Below are 19,050 nucleotides of genomic sequence, written 5' to 3'. Positions count from 1 at the left end.
TTGTGTACACAAGAGGGCTATTTGGCTCAAAAATTGTTCACAAATCTGTCTAAATCTGTGTTGGTGAGAACTGCCGAGATAATCCATCCACCTCATAGGTGTGGCATATCAAGATGCTGATTAGACAGCATGATTATTGCACAGGTGTGCCTTAGGCTGGCCACAGTGATTTATAAATATTTGGGTGATTGGATCAGCAATTTCATTTTGATCTATCAAATAACTGAAGGACACAGTAATATTTCATTAGTGAAATTAAATTTATTGGATTAATAGAAAATGTGCAATATGCATCAACACAAAATTAGACAGGTGCTTAAATTTGGGCACCTCAGCAGAAAATCACATCAATATTTAGTAGAGCCTCCTTTCGCAGAAATAAAGTCTCCAGATGCTTCCTATAGCCTGGAACGAGTGTCTGGATTCTGAATGAATGCATTTTGGACCATTCCTCCTTACAAAACATCTCCAGTTTTGATGGTTGCCGAGCATGGACAGCCCAGATTCCAGTACCTGCACTGGCCACACAGCGTGATGAAACCTCCACCAAATTTTACTGTGAGTAGCAAGTGTTTTTCTTGAAACGCTGTGGTCTTTTGCTGCCATGCATAACGCCCCTTGTTATGACCAAAAAACTCTGGGTCCCAATTCGCCTACTTATACTACGACCTAAAAGTATGTACTGTTTTTGTGAGGAAAATGTACGTACTTTTGAGTGTGTAGCAAAAGAGTATGCACGTTCTGGGACGTACTTCGATGACGTCATGCAAAGTGAACGACAACGTGGTTGCCTAGTTACGCACACCAAACGCAGGTCGTTTGTGAGGCGGCTGGTTATGATGTTCATGTGCAACAATGTGTGTAATGAAAGCTACTTATTTTAAAGTCAAAATAGTTAAAGTTTATAGTATAACTATTGTTTAACGTATTTTATGCTTATTTTATACTTATGTTTGCAAATCAGAAATACCGCGATGAAAATGAACCATGCTTTTACTATAGTAAAAGTTTAGTAGCCATATTTCTTAATAAAGTTAACATTTGTACAGCCACAGTATTACTACAAATAAGTCAGTGTGGTTAAACTATGATTAGTGTAGTAAAAGGTGTTTTTTTCATAAGGGTTTATAGTAAGGTATAAATCTAAGACAGAAACATAAAAAGAAATACATAAAAAAGACACATGCATGACACAGTACTACAGCCATGGTACTTTATTTTCACAACATCAACCGAATATTACGAGACAATGAAAGATAACTTTAATTAGGGTTAAACATTTAAATTCTTACACTTAAAAGCTGAGGGCGCATCTCCGCTGCTGCGTCTGGCTGCCATATTTACATCACCACAAAGCTCCTCCCTCCCGCACGCAATGGGTTGTGGGCAATATTAGCCGTTAGAGTGTGGATCGATCTGCACTTCGAAATCTAACCGGAAATAGTAGACCATCCGGGTATCTTTGGGATACTCATTTCAACATACTACGTTTTGGGACGTACTAATTCTAGTTTCGAATACTATTTAGGACGGATAGTATGCGAATTGGGACTCAGCATCAATCTTTGTTTCATCAGTCCACCACACCTCATTCCAAAATGAAGCTGGCTTGTCTAAATGTGCGTTTGCATTTAGCTACCCCATTTGTGGAGAAAAGGCTTGTTTCGCAGCAAACCCTGCTGAAAAAAACAGCATCAAACCAGCATGGGTATTATGCAGGTCTATGCTGGTTAAATGCTGGTTTAGCTGGTGGTCACCAGCATACCAGCACCAAAACACAACATATGCTGGTCTTGCTGGTATGACCAGCATGGGATGTGGGTGCTAATGCTGGTTTGGTGCTGGTTTAGCTGGTGCTGATGCTGGTTTAGCTGGTGTTCACTAGCAAACCAGCACCAAAACACAACATATCCTGGTCTTGCTGGTATGCTGTTTTTTCAGGAGGAAAGTGTGCTGAATTGTTAAACAATGCACAGTGAGTGCGTTTAAATGCACAGAATAAGCGAATAACTATCAAAAATCTGCTTATTATAGAAAACTGTTTTTATGTGTTTACATGCAAATAGATAAACCAGCTATGCAGACAACTGAGTTTACATGGGACTTGGAGAATTATCAGTTTTCTTGCAGGTAGTGACGTCACACCGATATTACATAATAGTCGTTCAAAAAAGCCGACGGGCCGGCATATCTGTCTTAAGCTATACTATCTTATCTCTTCTCGAACCTGTAAATATTACATCAGCTTTATTTTTCACACGTGGAGACATGCGCACATGGACAAAACCGTGAGAAAGCCGGTTAAGGTTTTAACATGCCACGGGAAATATGTGCCGATAGGTTTTTGCTTACGCCGTTTATGGGCTTTCCCCGATAAAAGAAAACAGTTTTAAGCGTTTACACGACCCCACATGTTATCAGTTTATTAAGCATAATCGGCGTAAGACTGTGCATGCAAACGCACTCAGTGACACCAGTGATACCAGCAGCCATATCACCCTGTAGTCCAAGACAGCTTGCCCACTGAAGCTAAGCAGGGCTGAGCTTGGTCAGTATTTGGATGGGAGACCACCTGGGAAAAAACAGGTTTCTGCTGGTAGTGGTGTTAGTGAGAGCAGTAGGGGGTGCTCACCCTGTGGTCTGTGTGGGTCCTAACACCCCAGTATAGTGACGGGGACACTACTGTCAAAAAAAGTACCGTCTTTCGGATGAGACGTTAAACCGAGGTCCTGACTCTCTGTGGTTATTAGAAATCCCAGGATGTCATTCGAAAAAGAGTAGGGGTGTGCCCCGGCATCCTGGCCAAAGTTGCCCATTGGCCTACTTATCATCCCCTCATACTAATTGGCTATATCACTCTGTCTCCTCTCAACTAATAAGCTGGTGTGTGGTGGGCATTCTGGCGGAATATGGCTGCCGTCGCATCATCCAGGTGGATGCTGCACATTGGTGGTGGTCGAGGAGATTCCCCCATTCATATGTAAAGCGCTTTGAGTACTGAGAAAATATAGGTCTTTGGAGGTGGTCTGTGGGCTGTTTTTGACATTTCTCGTCACCATCCTTCACCTTTGCCTTTCAAATATTTTACGCGGTCTGCCACTTCTGGCCTTAGCAAGAACTGTGCCTGTGGTCTTCTGTTTCCTCACTATGCTCCTCACAGTGGACACTGACAGTTTATATCTCTGCCATAAAATTTTGTAGCCTTCCCCTAGACAATAATGTTGAACAATCTTTGCTTTCAGATCATTTGAGAGTTGTTTTGAGGCCTCCATGTTGCCACTCTTCAGATGAGAGTCAAAGAGAACAACAACTTGCAATTGGCCACCTTAAATATCTTTTCTCATGATTGGATGCACACGTCTATAAAGTTCAAGGCTTAATGCGCGCAATAAACCAATTGTGTGTTACAAGTCAGTGCTTAGTAGTAGTAGAGGTATTCAAATCAACAAAATGACAAGGATGCCCAAATGTATGCACCTGTCTAATTTCGTGTTGATGCATATTGCACAATTTCTGTTAATCTAATAAACCTAATTTCTCTATTGAAATATTACTGTGTAGGGTGGCCATTCGTGCCGGACACATCCCGTTGCTTGACCGTATACGTCATCAAGGTTCTCACATTTCAGTTAAAATACATTAGAAAATGAAGATTTATTTCTTTTAAGGCATACAATCATTGTAGTTTCATTCTTACCTTGAAATGTAATGGTTGCTTTTCTGAAATTGAACCCGAAATATTAAACCTTGATGACGTGTGTGGTCAACCAACGCGACTTCCAGAGAACGAACCCGAAAACATGTTCGGGACGTGTCCGGCGGAACTGGCACGAATGGCCACCCTATTACTGTGTCCTATCATTATGTCCCTTTGAGTTACCAATTATGCACTATTTGCCACCAATATGTACCTCTGAGGTACTAATATGCACTCTTTGGTACCAGTAGGGTGGCCATTCGTGCCAGTTCCGCCGGACACGTCCCGAACATGTTTTCGGGTTCGTTCTCCGGAAGTCGCTTTGGTCGACCACACACGTCATCAAGGTCGAGCAACGCGACTTCCGAAGAACAAACCCGAAATCCTGTTCGGGACGTGTCCGGCGGAACTGGCACGAATGGCCGCCCTAGGTACCAGTATGTACCTCTCAGGTACTAATATGCACACTTTGGGTGCATATAAGTACCTCAGTACTTTTTTTCTGACAGTGTACTGCGAAAAAGTCATAGGTTTGATGTAGAGGGAACACAATTTGTTACATTTAGGTCAGAGATTCAATACATTCAGTATGTGTGTTCCTTCTAGATCAAACCCATGACGTTTTGCGTTTCTCACGCAGTGTCCAACTGAGCCACAGGAAAACTTTGATAACAAACAAACACAGCTGTATACTGTTTTCGTAATTGTGTTTGTGTTTTAAAACCAAACTTGCTTCCCACATCGTTTAAAGCACTATAATGCAAAACCACAATGAGACACTTCATCACAATTCTTATTAGTATTCACTCAATTTGGGATATCCAGTGACAGATTTACATTCAAATATATGCTCTGGGCAGACTCTTTTATTCAAAGTGACTTTGGTCACAAGCCTTGACTTGGTTTACATTTTCTATTACCATGTGTATTCTCTGGGTTCGAACCCATGACCTTTAGTGCTGCAAATGCAATTCTCTATCACTGATCTATACAGGAGCTCCTTGCCACTAGATGGGGCTAAAAGTCTTTTTATAAGAGATCTTAAAAACCAAACTTCTTCATGAAGCTAAACCCTTTTGGACTGATTGTAAAATCAATAATGATTATGATTAAATTAAGTTGTTCTCTATTTAATTCATTACGTAGAGTTTGCAAAAATATTTTTAAAAAAATGAGTTTTCCACTGCATGCTATGGAGAAACTGATTTATGAATTTATTTTAAACTATTTTTAACCTAACCAAATTATATGTTCGATGATACAATGTTTCTTATGATTAATGTAGGAGCACGGGGTGTACAGACTAACATCATCTCTGTATTTCCAGGCTTCGCAACATGCTTACAAACATACTCGTGGCAGTATGCCTCATTTGGAAAGACGACAGTACCACACAATCTGGACCGCATTAGATTATTTTCTCTCTTCTTCCTCCTTTCCTTTCCTTCCCTCCTGTTTTCTCTCTGCTTTTACTTTGTGCTATTCATATTCCTTTCATTAAACCCTGCTGCTCCCATAATGCACTGCTTCTGGGCTGCCTGGCAGATGTTTCACAGTTTGGGGCACCAGAGTGTGTATCTGTAAGATCTGCTTGTGTTGTGGGAGTGTTGAGAATGCGTTTTCCGAGATTTTGGCACGAATGCGAAGCATTAATGGTTTTCAATTGCACATATCGACATCTGCTACAACGGCAGGGCCGTGGATACGTTTGTTGACTGCAAGTATGTGAAGAATAAATGACGAGAGACACAAAAAGCAAAATAGTAAACGACTCAAGATGTTTAGATTTTATCTTAACATACTAGTGCAGCCGGTCTGTGATGTTTCTCCCCGAGCTAAAACTTTGGGCAGTGCCTCATTGCCAGAGCTCCCAGAAGAACCTCATTTACCAGGACTGTGTCATGAGGAGGAACCTCAATCACCTGCAGAACTACTAAACCACAGCCAAACTCGGCAGGAAAACGCCTTACTAGAAAAAGCCTTACCGGTTGATGTATGTGTCTGGACCATATTTAGGGCCTTTAAGTCTGTTCTTAGTTCCTACCCCCCCCCCCCCCCATTTACTTTCGGAAAGCTGTCCCTGTAATTGATCCCAGATTGTCTGTTTGCGTTGCCAGGAGCGTTTCGTATAGTTTTTATCTTTCAGACAAGCCCTCTACCGTTTCCAGATGGGGAAGGCACAACAGGGTTCAAGTTTGTTTTTCAGAAAATGTAATGCTATAATGTCTTTGACTTCCAGAAAAAAATCCTGCATCAAGCGGCAGGTCTGTAAACCACGACCTCTTGCTATGTAAAGTCAAGAAGTGCAAGAAGAATGTTAGTCGTATTCATATGCATCTGCGTTTTCCTGAAGATAAATTGTTTACTTATCTGTTTGTATGTAGACCGATGTTTGTTTGTGCTCGTAAGTGTTAAGAAAGCATATTATCCTTGTACATTGAAACACTGTCATGGATAGCGATGCGGTCTGGTTTCCATTGAGAAAGAAAACTCTACACCAGTTCTGCTGATGTGCGTTAAGTGAATGATGTATTCAGGCTGAGACGTTAATTTGAAAATCTCACTGTAAATGGTAAAAAACTATTGACAGAGTATTTGGAGTCAAAGCTAAATTAATTTCCTGCTGTACCTTGTCTTGTGAAAGCATTCCAAAGCTCTAAATCCAATAAAGGAATTTCTATTGTAATGCTGTTTTGAACAAGAATTCCCTTTTAGCTTCATAACCCCCACTCCAAAAAAAAAAAAATGAATTATGACATTACTGTAAAAATACTGTATACTACTTTCAGAAAAAGAAAACAATTTAAACTTTATTTACAAATTCTGAAATATATTTTAAATAGTGCATTAGTTATAAAGAAAAAAATAATGCCTATAGAGGCCTATAGACGGTTTCAGCAGTAACAACATAAACAAGCGGCTGTCGCGGTCCGCACGTAACTTCCGGTAAACTCCGCTAAGAATAAATAACAACAAAGTTCTTTAAACGTAGTTTATTTATATAACAAGCAAAAAAACAACACATAGATTACCTAGGAAACCAAAACATTTGTTATTTTCGACGAGTCATTTGTTCAAGAGATCAGTTTAGCAACCAGTCAGACCATTAAAAAAACGAAACCGTAAGTAAGGTTCGGATCCAGACGTGTATCACGTGCGTCCGATGAAACCGTCTATAAGGTACTTTATGTAACTAGGTTTAAAAACGTACATGAATTTTTACTGATATGTTTGAAAATTGAGCTTTAAAGTACACTCTCTTTAAAGACGTTCAAATTTCACACTATTTGGTTTAAAAATTTGTAAATATAATGTCGTATATGTTATTGAAAGATGTGTATGTAATGTTTGTGTAATATTATAAAATGGTTAGTTCCAATCCTTGATTTTGATTGGTCAATAGGGGTGCTTTATTCATGATAAAACACCGCTATGACCGCTTCACCAAACGGTTCTATTTATCACTGCGCCCTTAGCAACACCCTTAGCAACCACACATATCTATTTAAACACACATATTTATTTGAGCTTTCATGCATATTACTCATTGGAATGTTGTTGTTCACAGTCAGCGACTATTTTTTCTAGTGGAAGGAATGCTTTTATTGATTTAACTTCATGAAAATTGCATTAATAATTATTTTTTACTTTAATATTGTGTGGTAACTGTTTTATAAAAGCATTAAGGTACTCTAGGCAATTGCTGTTTTGTAAATAAATAACGTCTGAAAGGGTTGCAGGCCCTCCTCTTCGCTTCGTGCCTAACAACGCCCTTTAGCCGACAGCCGTTACTTATTCACAATACAGCACATCCTCTCGTACCTTACATTGCTTACTTAAACCAGACTGATCTCATGGAAAGTCGTGTTATAGTCACAAAAATTTGTATTAATTTATTTGTGTCCATGGCACGAAATTCAGCTTTTTTCGTTCCTTGAGCATGACTTTCTTTTTCGTGTCATTTTATGTATTGTTTTCTCATAGTTTTTTCTTATTTTCTTTCCATTGTCGCTTGTTGTTAGAATCACTTTCTGTTACATTTTTAGACATCCTAACCCAAACCCCAACTCCAGGCGAGAATAGTTTTAAAAACCAAAGAAAAACATGTAGAAACCAATACATAAAAGTACATACAAATCTAACATGAAAAAGACATTTGTGCTCAACGCATGGACACGAATAAATTAATAAAAATTTTCATGACTATTACACGACTTTCCATGAGATCATGTTGCATTAAATTGTACCTGTCAAAATGATCTGCAGCTTTTGATTTTGAGTGTTTTTTTTCTGGAAATAACAAACCTGCAAATGTCGCGACTGGCCAATCAGAATCAAGCATTCTGACAAGCCATGTAATAAAAATAAATAAATAAATACACTGTAAAAAAAATCCGTTGAAATTACAATGTTATTGCAGCTGGGTTGCCGGTAATTTACCGTAGATTTACATTTATGTTATTTACTGGCAAGAGTTTGTTCAAAGTCAAATACATTTTAAATATTAACTTTATCTTTACAGAATAAAACTATACAATAACAGCCTCATGCAAAGCATTCTGGGAACCAGAAATCATCATCAACCTTTTTCTGTTTCTTGCTTCAGATTTTGTTTCCCAGAATGTTTTGCTTGATGCTGTTTTTTTGTTTTACTCTGTAAAGACAAAGACTTGTAAATGTTTAATTTTCATTTAACTTTGAACAAAATGTTGCCAGTAAAAAACATAAAATTAAATCTACGGTAAGTTACCGGCAACCCAGCTGCAATTTCTACGGAATTTTTTTACAGTGTATACTGTAAACATTTTCTGGGTTAATGTAGTCCAATGGCTGGGTTTGTCCATTTTAAACCCAACGCTGAGTTGAAAATAACCCTGCATTTTTTTTCAAGCATTTTTCGACTATTATTTCTTCTTTCTTTCTTTATTAGTTTATTTATTTTTACACAGCTTGTTGGAATGCTTGATTCTGATTGGCCAGTCATGTTTGTTATTCCCAGACATACAGCTCAAAATCAAAAGCTGCAAATCATTTTGAAAGTAACAGTTTAATAATAAACAAAAATTAATATAAATATGTCTTTTAATAATATCTATGACATTATATTTACAATTTATTAATCCAGAGGTTCTCAAATTGTTTCGGTGTGTGCCCCCCCCCCTTGTGAACGGGGCATCCTTCGTGGCCCCCCCCAAAGAAAATTGATGACATAAAACATTATAAACCTTAAAATTTGAATTGATCAAAACATATTAAATTATACAATGTCGTGCTGTTGGTTAGTAGACTTATTTTTCTGAGTTTTAAATACACTGAAAAAATGATTTATTCAATTTACTCAATTTTTTTAAGGTAAGTGGTTGCAATCAATTTATTTAAGCTACATTTAAACAAAAGTTTTTATTTTATTTGTTTAATTTTTGTTGTTGAAATGTAGCTTAAATAAATTGCTTGCAACCACTTACCTTAAAAATTTTAGTAAATTGAATATTTTTTTCAGTGTACACAGAATTTATAATTAATTTATGTATTTCATAAAATGACATTAAACAGGGGCCCCCCTGGCACCATCTCAGGGCCCCCAGTTTGAGAACCACTGGATTAAACCAAATAGTGTGTTCGTGACATTTGAACGTCTTTTCTTATCCTAAAACCGATACTAAAAGGATTTTCCTTGCGGAAGGTCTATTTTCATTAAAAATGAGCTGATAAAATATTTCAAATCCAAATCCAAAAAATGTAATGTACCTTACCTTACTAATGAGGCAAATAGCCGTGTAATATAGCAGGATAATGTACAGGCAGCCGGTTGTTATTGTGAAATTAGCCCTTTCAGTGTGATACAAGACCTCTGCTTCGTGTCGGGTCCAGATCACACTGTCAGGGCTTATTCTTGTGAAAACAACCTCCTGCCTATACATTATCCCTTACATAAACCACAATTGATACAACTCACGGCTGACCCAAAGTGCTGTACAGTAACACTCACGATATACAACCGAATACTGACATAGTATTTCAGAACTACAAATCCCAATATCAAACACTTTAGCAAAAGAAACTAAAAATGACTTGCACCGTCTTCCACTGTAAGTGTATTCATGTTTCCTTTATATTTTTGTTACAAACTGACTAACCAGTCAAAAGTTGTTATGATATTGTACAGCAGTCCACAGATGCTTACGCAGGACTATTGCTTTAAGGAATTTTGTTTGTGTCTTCCGAAGAATGCACGTTGGCTAGCAGTTCAAGGCTAGCCGGTGTAGTCCCGTGCCAGTTGCTCAGAGAGCGTCCTTGATGTCTCCTTATGGTGTCCTTCATCAGTTTATTCGCCGGGTGTTGAGAGGACAGGACCGACCTGATCTCTTTGAAGGCCCCTCGGTCCAGATGTCCTTCAAACTTCAGGGTGAAGCGTAATCCCTCTCTTTATCCCCACGCCATTTATCCATGAGATCATCAGAAGCCGCACTGGATTGTAAAGGCTAATTGAACATAATTGCTCACTGGCTTTGAGAGCAAAACACGTCGCCTTAGGAGAAACATGGGGCTGGTTGCACTGAGCTGAAAGATAGGAGATAGACATCAGAGAGCATTTAGGAAGTCATTCGCAACAAGATATCCTATCTTTTCCTATGGAATGAAAGAGGAATCATGTGGATACAAACTACAAAAAGGTCATTTAGAATGTGAGAAACTTATGTGGTTTGCATTGCTGTCCACAAAAATGTTTTGTCGCCGTGCACAAACTGAGGTTCACATTTTCCCTCGGATCCTGAGATTATATGACATCATACAAATGAAGAAAATCTTGAATTTTTTATATATGTTCTGGCTGTTAGGATTCGAGCGTGTAGTGCCAAAATGTGAAGCTTCCCTACAAGCTTCCTCTGCCTTTAGCTTTTTTTGGCAAGACATGGGAAAACAAAGGGGCTTGTTTGGGGCCACCTGCTCAGGGAGGATTGTGGGTAAGCGTTTCCGCACACTGAACAGCTGAAGCAGAACTGGCGAAGGAACGTCCCTGAGGGAGTCTTTTTCTCGTACTGGGGTTCGGTAAGAGGAACCAAAAGATGAGGTAGCGTGTTTGTGGGAGAGCACCGCGTCAACGTGGCCGGTAAACCAGACCCAGTCACTAGCGGTGGGGCTTCTTTTCTCCGATAGACAGTAGAGGAGTCTGCATGCAGTACATAAACGCTCCACGCTACATTAGAGGCCAAAGCCTTTCCACATGTTGTTTGCAGAAGGCCTCTGTGGTGCATAAAAGGACTTTTCCCCATCTGGCTCTTACCAGGTCATCTTGCTCACCCCATTCTCTCGCTCACACACCCACACGCGAGCTTCCCTGAAGTGAACCTGCGTTCCGCTTCGCAGCCACTCTACCGAAACGCAAGCAAACCTCTCCCGGGTTTTGTGGTTCACACCCGAACATGCAAGTTTTGTGTAGGCCGGTCATGCTATGTCACGGGTCTCCCGGGCTCTTGTCGACAGGTCAGCTGAGTTGTAAAAGTCATTCTTGTGTGTCCGTTTCTTGGCTGAGACACAAATACATGCACGGCACTTTAAGAAGCAGTTAAGTTCGTCTGTTCAGAGCCTGACACACTTTGTTGACAGGCCACAAGCCCCTCTCCATCATTAATTGGCTGAGTAGGCCTGTGAGAAGTCCTCAGTGTGATGGCCAAAGATATTACATTTATGGATCGAAGGTAATATACAGTAACTCTGAGAATTGCAAAAAAATTGGAGCCTGGGAAAATGTGGTTTGTGTACAGTAGGAGCGAAACTCAAAACTGTCAGCGGTTAGAGTAATGGCAGAATTAGAATGAATAAGCCGGCGCTGTTCTCCGCTGTCCCTCAGGCTGGTCCGGATAAAAGTCTGATACTGGTGAAATGTCCCATCAGGCTCCACTCTAATCCTTCTGTGGCTGAAAGTTATGAAAGTTTGTGCTATTTCTTACCCTGCCTTTGGTTCTTTTTTTATTTTGGGCTGTCCATTTTTGCTGTCATGCATATTCTCAATTTTTCATTTTCTCTATATTTCTGTATTTCTGTCCCAAACCACTAACACAAAGTTAAGACAACTGAACTATTGGAGAACTTAAAACTAGCCTACTACACAGAGAGTTAGAGGAGACCAGAAGAGACAAGACAATGTAAGGACAAAACTTTAAACTTCTTTCTCTCCATAAACAAATACTCATTTTTACAGTGTGCTTGAATTCAACAAAAGTTGCTAAAAGCATCTGCAATATGCATAAATGTGAATGTAAGAGGACTGAAATATATTTTTGTAATTAATGACTACGGGCTGTTGAATTATTTAAAAACAAGGCGCCCCCAAGGTGGTAATGCAGCCCAGTCCTGAAGCGCAGTTGCGCAGTGGTTGTGCAGTATTTTCAATACTATACATAATATAGGAAGGGAGAGTAGAGTAAAAAAGAGGAGATCAGATGAAAGGAGAACTGAAATGTGAGGAGAACAGAGGAGATTAGAGGAGGGCAGAAAAGACAAAAAAGGAGGAGGGAAAAAAGAAAACAGAGGAGAGGAAAGACAAGAGACCTGAAATAAGATGGAGAACAGAGGAGAGGAATGCAAAATAGAGGAGAAAAGAGGAGAGCAAAGAAGAAAAGAAATGAGGAGAGCAAAGAAGAGAACAGAGGAGACAAGATGAGTGCAAAATAAAAGGAGAGCAAAGAATAGAACAGAGGAGACGAGAGGAGTGCAAAGAAGAGGAGAAATGAGGAGAGCAAAGAAGAGAACAGAGGAGACGAGAGGAGTGCAAAAAAGAGGAGAGCAAATAAGAGAACAGAGGAGAGACAAGAGGAGACCTGATATATGATGGAGAACAGGGGAGACGAGAGGAGTGCAAAGAAGAGGAGAAATGAGGAGATCAAAGAACAGAACAGAGGAGACGAGAGGAGTGCAAAATAAGAGGACAGCAAAGAAGAGAACAGAGGAGACAAGAGGAGTGCAACATAGAGGAGAAAAGAGGAGAGCAAAGAAGAGAACAGAGGAGACGAGAGGAGTGCAAAATAGAGGACAAAGGAGGAGAGCAAAGAAGAGAACAGAGAAGAGGAGAGACGAGAGGAGACCTGAAATATGATGGAGAACAGAGAAGACCAGATGAGATCAAAGAAGAGGAGAAAAGAGGAGAGCCAAGAAGAGAACAGAAGAGACCAGAGGAGTGCAAAATAGGAGGAGAGCAAAGAAGAGAACAGAGGAGACAAGAGGAGTGCAAAATAAGAGGGGAACAAAGAAGAAAACAGAGGAGATGAGAGGAGTGCAAAATAAAGGAGAGCAAAGAAGAGAACAGAGGAGACAAGAGGAGTGCAAAATAAGAGGGGAGCAAAGAAGAGAACAGAGGAGACGAGAGGAGTGCAAAATAGAGGAGAGCACAGAAAAGAACAGAGGAGACGAGAGGAGTGCAAAATAGAGGAGAAAAAAGAGGAGAGCAAAGAGGAAAAAGGAGAAGAGGAGAGACATGACCTAAAATATGATGGAGAACAGAGGAGACGAGAGGAGTGCAAAAAAGAGGAGAGCAAAGAAGAGAACAGAGGAGACGAGAGAAGTGCAAAATAAGAGGAGAGCAAAGAAGAGAACAGAGGAGACGAGAGGAGTGCAAAATAGAGGAGAGCACAGAAAAGAACAGAGGAGACGAGAGGAGTGCAAAATAGAGGAGAAAAAAGAGGAGAGCAAAGAGGAAAAAGGAGAAGAGGAGAGACATGACCTAAAATATGATGGAGAACAGAGGAGACGAGAGGAGTGCAAAAAAGAGGAGAGCAAAGAAGAGAACAGAGGAGACGAGAGGAGTGCAAAATAAGAGGAGAGCAAAGAAGAGAACAGAGGAGACGAGAGGAGTGCAAAATAGAGGAGAGCACAGAAAAGAACAGAGGAGACGAGAGGAGTGCAAAATAGAGGAGAAAAAAGAGGAGAGCAAAGAGGAAAAAGGAGAAGAGGAGAGACATGACCTAAAATATGATGGAGAACAGAGGAGACGAGAGGAGTGCAAAAAAGAGGAGAGCAAAGAAGAGAACAGAGGAGACGAGAGGAGTGCAAAATAAGAGGAGAGCAAAGAAGAGAACAGAGGAGACGAGAGGAGTGCAAAATAGAGGAGAGCACAGAAAAGAACAGAGGAGACGAGAGGAGTGCAAAATAGAGGAGAAAAAAGAGGAGAGCAAAGAGGAAAAAGGAGAAGAGGAGAGACATGACCTAAAATATGATGGAGAACAGAGGAGACGAGAGGAGTGCAAAAAAGAGGAGAGCAAAGAAGAGAACAGAGGAGACGAGAGGAGTGCAAAATAGAGGAGAGCACAGAAAAGAACAGAGGAGACGAGAGGAGTGCAAAATAGAGGAGAAAAAAGAGGAGAGCAAAGAGGAAAAAGGAGAAGAGGAGAGACATGACCTAAAATATGATGGAGAACAGAGGAGACGAGAGAAGTGCAAAATAGAGGAGAAAAAAGAGGAGGAAAGCGAAGAGGAGAGACGAGACCTAAAATATGATGGAGAACAAAGGAGACGAGAGGAGTGCAAAGGAGGAGAAAAGAAGCGAGCAAAGAAGAGAAAAGACAAGAGGAGAGATGAGACGAGACCTGAAATATGATGGAGAACAGAGGAGACGAGAGGAGTGCAAAATGGAAGAGAAAAGAGGAGAGCAAAGAAGAGAACAGAGGAGACCAGAGGAGTGCAAAGGAGGAGAAAAGACAAGAGGAGAGATGAGACGAGATCTAAAATATGATGGAGAACAGAGGAGACGAGAGGAGAAAAGAGGACAGCAAAGAAGAGAAAAGACAAAAGGAGAGATGAGACGAGACCTGAAATAAGAGAGGATACGAGAGGAGTGCAAAAAAGAGGAGAGAAGAAGGGTGCAGAGAAGGGGAGAACAGACAAGGGAAAAACAGAGATGAAAGAAGAGCAGAAATAAGGGGATAATACCGAAGATAAGAGATGAGGAAAACAGATCAAAGAAATGCAAGAGGAATGCAAAAAAGAGAAGACAAGGAGATCAGAGGAGAGGAGAACAGATGAGAGGAGAGAGGAGAACATAGAAAAGAAAAGACCGGACAAGACAGAAGAGATTAGAGGAGTGCAGAGAGATGAGAGGAGAGCAGAGGAGAACAGATGAGAGGAGAGGAGAGGAGAGAAGAGAAGAGAAGAGGAAGACAGAACAGAAGAGGTGAACAAGAGCAGAGGAGACCAAAGACAAGGAGTCAAAAGCACAGCTACACACATGCTTTCAGATGAGTGTTTGGGGCTCAGCAGTGCTTCTCCGCCTGCAGGCATATGAGTGATGATAGAAAACATAGACCTCACCTCTTCAGCCTCTAACACAACTATTAACTTAAATGAAAAAAAAAACTTTGTCTGTGTGCATGTGTGAGAGATTTCTGTATTTCCCACTCTTAGCACTGTGGGATGCAGAAAAGCATAATTAAAGACAAACACACACATTCTATTGGTTAAGAGAGGAAATGTCAGGATGAATATTAAAGAACACAGAGAGATATTGTACAGGACTGCACATTAACTACACAATATGCTTAGACTGATAAAGTAATGAGACGCACACTATCTCTGCACAAACACAACAACTACAACAAAACCACCATCTGATCTGAATACAGCATTCTTCAAGGAGTGGAACAAAAGATTCAGCCAGACTCTGATGTAATCACTCTCTTTCATTCAGATGCAGAAATCATTAAACAGCCATGTGATCACTGAGAAAGAAATCAGTGGCTGCTAATCTCTCTTGTTGCTATTTTTAACTCTAAGTGACTGTGTGATTAAACAACAACAAAAAAACGATATCAAGTTGCGCTTTTGTACGTCATGCCACGTTAATACCATTATATTTCTTAAAGTATTATATAAATACCACTGTACTGTATATGAATATAGTGATCATCCATTATATATGTGTGATCTTTTCTGTGAAATCCAGTGTCATAATCTCATCTCAAAAATTTTGATTTCATAACGTAGATGTAGCGTACGAAACACAGTGGAGATGAGACGAGAGAGACAAACACAAGCTAGTTATTTTAGTTTGTAATGTAATGTAATGTAATAATGTAAATATTAATATTTCTCTTACTAAATCACATCGATTGAGCTCAGATGACCTTTATTAACCCACTGGAGCCATGTGGACTACTTCTGTGAAGGATGGGTGGATTTTTTTAGGCTTCGAATCAAAAGCACCATTTCCTACCATTATAAAGCAGGGAAGGACCAGGACATTTTCTAATATAGATTTTTTCCTTACAAAATCACATTAAATGACCTCAGATGGCCTTTATTAACCCACTGGAGCCATGTGGATTACTTTTGTGAAGGATGGATGGACTTTTTTAGGCTTCGAATCAAAAGCACCATTTACTACCGTTATAAAGCTCAGAAGAACCAGGACATTTTCTAATATTGACTTTTTCCTTACAAAATCACATCGATTGAGCTCAGATGGCCTTTATTAACCCACTGGAGCCATGTGGATTACTTTTGTGAAGGATGGATGGACTTTTTTAGGCTTCGAATAAAAAGCACCATTTACTACCGTTATAAAGCTGGGAAGAACCAGGACATTTTCTAATATAGATTTTTTCCTTACAAAATCACATTGAATGACCTCAGATGGCCTTTATTAACCCACTGGAGCCATGTGGATTACTTTTGTGAAGGATGGATGGACTTTTTTAGGCTTCGAATCAAAAGCACCATTTACTACCGTTATAAAGCTCAGAAGAACCAGGACATTTTCTAATATTGACTTTTTCCTTACAAAATCACATCGATTGAGCTCAGATGACCTTTATTAACCCACTGGAGCCATGTGGACTACTTCTGTGAAGGATGGATGGATTTTTTAGGCTTCGAATCAAAAGCACCATTTCCTACCATTATAAAGCTGGGAAGAACCAGGACATTTTCTAATATAGATTTTTTCCTTACAAAATCACATTGATTGACCTCAGATGACCTTAATTAACCCACTGGAGCCATGTGGATTACTTTTGTGAAGGATGGATGGACTTTTTTAGGCTTCGAATCAAAAGCACCATTTACTACCGTTATAAAGCTCAGAAGAACCAGGACATTTTCTAATATTGACTTTTTCCTTACAAAATCACATCGATTGAGCTCAGATGGCCTTTATTAACCCACTGGAGCCATGTGGATTACTTTTGTGAAGGATGGATGGACTTTTTTAGGCTTCGAATCAAAAGCACCATTTCCTACCGTTATAAAGCTGGGAAGAACCAGGACATTTTCTAATATAGATTTTTTCCTTTCAAAATCACATTGATTGACCTCAGATGACCTTTATTAACCCACTGGAGCCATGTGGATTACTTTTGTGAAGGATGGATGGACTTTTTTAGGCTTCGAATCAAAAGCACCATTTCCTACCATTATAAAGCTGGGAAGAACCAGGACATTTTCTAATATAGATTTTTTCCTTACAAAATCACATTGATTGACCTCAGATGACCTTTATTAACCCACTGGAGCCATGTGGATTACTTTTGTGAAGGATGGATGGACTTTTTTAGGCTTCGAATCAAAAGCACCATTTACTACCGTTATAAAGCTCAGAAGAACCAGGACATTTTCTAATATTGACTTTTTCCTTACAAAATCACATCGATTGAGCTCAGATGGCCTTTATTAACCCACTGGAGCCATGTGGATTACTTTTGTGAAGGATGGATGGACTTTTTTAGGCTTCGAATCAAAAGCACCATTTCCTACCGTTATAAAGCTGGGAAGAACCAGGACATTTTCTAATATAGATTTTTTCCTTTCAAAATCACATTGATTGACCTCAGATGACCTTTATTAACCCACTGGAGCCATGTGGATTACTTTTGTGAAGGATGGATGGACTTTTTTAGGCTTCGAATCAAAAGCACCATTTACTACCGTTATAAAGCTCAGAAGAACCAGGACATTTTCTAATATTGACTTTTTCCTTACAAAATCACATCGATTGAGCTCAGATGGCCTTTATTAACCCACTGGAGCCATGTGGATTACTTTTGTGAAGGATGGATGGATTTTTTTAGGCTTCGAATCAAAAGCACCATTTCCTACCATTATAAAGCTGGGAAGAACCAGGACATTTTCTAATATAGATTTTTTCCTTACAAAATCACATCGATTGAGCTCAGATGGCCTTTATTAACCCACTGGAGCCATGTGGATTACTTTTGTGAAGGATGGATGGACTTTTTTAGGCTTCGAGTCAAAAGCAGCTTTTACTACCATTATAAAGCTGAGAAGATCCAGGACAGTTTCTTATATTGACTTTTTGCTTACAAAATCACATCGATTGACCTCAGATGGCCTTTATTAACCCACTGGAGCCATGTGGATTACTTTTGTGAAGGATGGATGGACTTTTTTAGGCTTCGAATAAAAAGCACCATTTACTACCTTTATAAAGCTCAGAAGAACCAGGACATTTTCTAATATAGATTTTTTCCTTACAAAATCACATTGATAGACCTCAGATGGCCTTTATTAACCCACTGGAGCTGTGTGGGTAACTTCTGTGAAGGATAGATGGACTTTTTTAGGCTAAAAAAGATAATCATGTACATTAAGGATGGCTTGAGGTTGAGTAAATCATGGGGTAATTATCATTTTTGGCTGAAGTTTTCCTTTAAGTGTAAACAATCTAACACGTCAGAGTTTTTGATCAAGTTCCAAAATGACACAGAGCTGGTGCACAGAGATGGCAGAAGTCATTTAGGCAGCAGGTTCAATAGACCTGTTTTAGGGGCAGTTCACATTTTGCATGCAAATACATTATTTTGAATGTAGACGCGTGGCAAGCGTGCTCAAATAGAGAGCAACGCGATTGCGTTCCAGGCACGCTGTTGCCACAGGCAGTTGAAAATATTTAATTTTTCAGAATGCAGCGTCGGAAAGAAGGAGGAAAGCGGTGCGATCCATTTTATGAACAGTTTTAGTTGCGAAATGTGAACCACCCCTTATACAAAGCGATCAAGGGTCTCAGTCTTACAGTATGTGCTGCCAACCCCTCTGCCAGGCTCGGCCGGATCCGTGTTGAAAGGTTGCCACACCTGAAAGCTTTTACCCCGCAAACAGGCCCCAGATAAGACTTCTAATACTCCCACTCCTGTTTTCTCCAATCCTATCTCCTCTCGCCGCAATAATCCCCTCCTAAAAGAAACCACCCCCCAAACATTTAGTTTTTCTACTGCTCACATTTTCCAGTCCTCCCTCCCAGGCCTGTAGGTTTGCCGGAGCAGATGTGTCTGGCCTCTGCAGTCTCAGACTGCTTTAATAAGGGATGTGTTTCACCGGTAAGGAATTTGGTCAGCCAGCCGCCCCAA

The sequence above is a fragment of the Paramisgurnus dabryanus genome, chromosome 9 (assembly GCF_030506205.2).
Source record: "Paramisgurnus dabryanus chromosome 9, PD_genome_1.1, whole genome shotgun sequence".
Classification (NCBI taxonomy): domain Eukaryota; kingdom Metazoa; phylum Chordata; class Actinopteri; order Cypriniformes; family Cobitidae; genus Paramisgurnus; species Paramisgurnus dabryanus.
The sequence above is the reverse complement of the archived record's forward strand: the minus strand, read 5'-3'. Positions refer to the sequence as shown.